General features: G+C 37.6%; 1 pseudogene; it reads right to left on the reverse strand.

The window, feature by feature from the left end:
- Positions 1-4036: 4036 nt before the first annotated feature.
- The window catches only part of LOC115415838 (alpha N-terminal protein methyltransferase 1B-like), an 11277-nt pseudogene continuing 10642 nt past the window's right edge, over positions 4037-4671 (reverse strand).

Consider the following 4671-nt stretch of genomic DNA (forward strand, 5'->3'; position numbering starts at 1 on the left):
TGTGGAATGGATTCCGGAGTATGATTACTCTAAAAGTACAACAGTAAAAGTATTTCATAGTATTTGTGCTAATAGTATTGAAGTACTAATACCAAAAATACCAAAATTCATGAGGTACTTATTGGAAAAAATTATTTTATTCATCATTGAATTTAGTCTTAAAGACGATTTCAGAATGAAAAACACACTCTTGTATCTTGGAAGGGAATCTGTTGTAGGATTACTCCAAAAGTACACAGTACTCATACAGTCGCTCTATGAAAAGTATTTCTATTTATGGAAATGCTTCTCTTCCAAACTCAACACTTCCTCCACAGTTCCCAGTTGTTCTGCTCCAGATTCTCCGTCTGGGTTCACATCTGCAAGCTCCCAGAAAACGGACAGAATTATGTGAGTAATAAACAGAGGACGGACAGAACCCTCCGTCTGTCTGCGTCTTTAATGTCTGTAGGAGCCAATAATGTAATAACAACTGATAATGTAATCAATTTGCCATTTTTAAAATGTAATAGGTCAATAATGTAATATCTGGCCAATAATGTAATAAAAGTCCTGAACTGATAACGTAATAACTTTTGGCCAATAATGTAAAACTTATTATGTTATTGGCTCAGTTATTACATTTGCAAAGAATTTTTTTTTTTACCAGGCCAATAAACGTAATAATCAGCCAATAAGTTATAACATTATCGGCTCAGGACTTTTATTGCATTATTGGCCAAATATTACGTTATTGGTTTATTACATTTTAAAAATGGCAAATTGATTACATTATCAGCTGTTATTACATTATTGGCTTCTACAACATAGAGCAGAAATGAGCCCTTACTGTTATTGTTTTGAAGGCACATTGGCTCCATGCAGCTCATCTACTGTAACTGTCACATGAGTAGCACAAGAAAAACACTGGCAGCTGGATGGACCACAGAAAAGGGAGGAGCCACAACGAGGAGGAGGAGACGCAGGTTGAACACCCCCGGTCTGAATGCGTAGTTTTAGTTTAGTTTTAGTTGTAGTTCAGTTGTAGTTTAGTTGTAGTTCAGTTGTAGTTCAGTTGTAGTTTAGTTGTAGTTCAGTTGTAGTTCAGTTGTAGTTTAGTTGTAGTTTAGTTGTAGTTCAGTTGTAGTTCAGTTTTAGTTTAGTTGTAGTTCAGACGTCTCTTTTCTCTTCTTCTCTGTGCTCCTATTCAAATCAATCCCAGACAGGACTCTGCTGCTTTAGTCTCCATGTTTCCAGTAGAGTGGGGACCAGAAGACGACTGGAAACCACAAGTGAACACAAGTGACGGAGCAAAAGTGTCGTATGGAGACAGTAGCTAAAATTGCTTGAGTGAAATAAATCGATTTCGTATCAATCCGACATTGACAAAGACAAAAACTAAGGGAATTTTATCCAGAATTTTTATCCGTTTTAGTTAATTTAGTAAACACACAATACAGTTTCAGTTAGTTATGTATTTTTTTTTTTAAGTTTTTATTTATTTCAGTTAACGAAAATGTTTTTATAATTCTAGTTTTCATCATTTCATTAGTTTTCGTTAACGATAATAACCTTGGTTGGAAAGAGATGAAAAACCACACGACCAGTTGTTGAATCAGCTGAGTTTAATGACAGAATATTTACAGTTTGATGGTTTAAATGAACTAAATGGAGCCACACAGGTCGATAGAAAAACGACAGGTTTAATCTGCAATATTACAAGCAACGTAGAAAACACACACAACAACATGATTATTTACAATCTGATTAACATGATGGTGTTTACGTCACGTATGAACTGAACTCTGATGATTGACAGGAGACAGTTGAGGGATGTTTTCATGAAGGGCGGGTCTTTGTTTCAGCGTCACATTCGTCAGTTAAATAAAGATCCAGATTCAGCATCATTTAATTATATGAGTGAAATATGACCAGCGTAGAACCAGCAGAACACTGGATTAGATGGGTTTGGACGGAGGAGACCTTGGGGAAGACCTAGGACACGCTGGAGAGACTATGTCTGTGGGCTGGCCTGGGAACGCCTCGGGGTTCCCCGGAAGAGGCTGGAGGAGGGAGTCTGAGGAAGGGAGGAGTCTGGGGAGAGGGAGGAGTCTGAGGAAAGGGAGGAGTCTGGGCATCCCTGCTTCTACTGTTACCCCTGCGACCCGGCCCCGGATAAGTGGAGGGCAATGAATGAATGAATGGACAGAAGAGGATTAGGGACACTGGGAAAAAAAATACATAAAAATTAGGGTCCAATTTTTAAAAAAATTATTATTATTATTCTGAGAAAAAAGTCAAAATTCAGAGAAAAAAAGTCACATTTCTGAGATTAAAGTCAGAATTCAGACTTTTTTTCTCAGAATTCCGACTGTTTTAAATATTGTTTTTTTATATTGAAGTCAGAATTCTGGGGAAAAAAGTCTGAATTCTGTCTTTAATCTCAGAATTTTGACTTTTTTCCTCAGAATTCTGAGGTGTAACCTGCTGGTCCAATAAGAAGCACAAAACATCCAGATGGCTGCAACTAGGATGTGAGCTTCCAGCAGTTCAGATGAGGAAAACACAACGAAAAGTTTTAAAACAAGCAAGCAAAAATATGCTATATGCACCTCATATCTGTAAAAAAAAAAGAAAAAATACACAAATTTCCAAGATTTCATGGTCTAAATTCACATTTCATGGTAAGAATCATCAAGACTTGTCTAAAACATACACAGGGTGGGGAAGCAAAAATGTACACTGAACATGTAGTTGTTTTTTCTCAGCAGACACTACGTCAGTTGTGTTGAACCCAAACATATACTGATGTCATAATCATACCTAACACTATTATCCATACCTTTGCAGAAACTTTTGCCCATATGAGTAATCAGGAACGCAAACGTCAAAGAGTGTGTGATTTGCTGAATGCACTCGTCACACCAAAGGAGATTTCAAAAATAGTTGGAGTGTCCATAAAACTGTTTATAATGTAAAGAGAGAATGACTATGAGCAAAACTATTACCAGAAAGTCTGGAAGATACTATTAAAGAAGAATGGAGAAGTTGTCACCCCAATATTTGAGGAACACTTGCACAAGTTTCAGGAGCGTGTGAAGGCAGTTATTGAGAAAGAAGGAGGACACATAGAATAAAAACATTTTCTATTATGGACATTTTCTTGTGGCAAATAAATTCTCATGACTTTCAATAAACTAATTGGTCATACACTGTCTTTCAATCCCTGCCTCAAAATACTGTACATTTTGCTTCCCCACCCTGTATGTATGTATGTATATATATATATATATATATACATATATGTACACACACATATATATATACATATATGTACATATACACGTCAATTTGTAAAGATTTTGTGTTGCTAAAATGAATGTTGTTTAATAAAACAAGTGAATGTAGCATCACAGAATTTTGTTTTTAAATTTTATACTCATATAGATTTATGACTTGCAGGATATTGTGGAGAACTTTGAACCCAAAGTCCATGAGGGTACAGTCGAAACAAAAATGCATTTGAAAAGTAGTGCCCAGACGTGGGGACGAAATCCTTCTGTAGCCACTTTTCGTGGTTGACCTTATGGCGTGTTTGGACGGTTCTGTTCTTTCCTGTTTGGTTGGATCGTTGTTGACTTTGGTAAAAATGCCCTCATCTCCTCTGACCTTGACCTTAGATCGGTCCCACTCTTCCTACTGTTGGTTTTTCCTGATGGTGGTTCCTTGTTTTCTCTTTCCTTAAATCCACTTGTGCGGCCACATTCGTGTTCTTCTGGTGTTCTTCACTAATCATCCTGTGGTTTGAAGACGCTCCCACTTTAACGTTCTGCTAAAAGCTTTATTTCATTCGTGTGCTGAGCAGAAAAAATGTTGTTGTCCATAAAATCTCCCATGGTGCCGTGAGGCGGCCCACGCTGCGTTTGGAGGATTATCTGCTGGTGGACGTGACGGAGACGTCTGAGCGCCGCTGCAGCTCACACTCTTCATCACACTGAGTTGAATAAGGTTACGATCCCAGCTCCGGACCGGATGGTCCTCAGACCGGACCCCAGCCTCAGACCGGCTTCATGGCGATCATCCACACGGGCATGATGATCTCGGGGAAGCCCTCCTGATGCATGCACCGCCAGGATCTCCAGCCCGGCTTTGGCAATGATGACCTCATGATGTCCAGGTGGCGGCTGATGCTGCTGTCGATGGGGTCCAGTTTACAGCCCTGACGCGCCATATTGTCCTTAAGGATGATGACGCCGTTGGGGCGGAGACTCTTCCGACAGCGGAACAGGAAGTTCATCAGGTCTTTGTCTGTCAGGTGACCTAAAGGGGACGACACACAGCAGGACACACATGATTTATTCTGTTACTGCAGTTGTTTGAAAGACAGAAGACACTGGTCTGTAAAAGGCACATACACACACACATATATATACATATATATATATACATACATACATATAATACTATATATATACACATACATATATATACATATATATATATACCATACATATATATATAGATATACACATACATAGATATACATATATAAATACATATATTATATATATATACATATATAAATACATATATACAGACTATATAAATACATATATATATATAAATACATATATACAGTATATATAAATACATATATATATATATATAAATACATACATATATATACATATC

This window comes from Sphaeramia orbicularis, unplaced genomic scaffold (assembly GCF_902148855.1).
Source record: "Sphaeramia orbicularis unplaced genomic scaffold, fSphaOr1.1, whole genome shotgun sequence".
NCBI lineage: Eukaryota > Metazoa > Chordata > Actinopteri > Kurtiformes > Apogonidae > Sphaeramia > Sphaeramia orbicularis.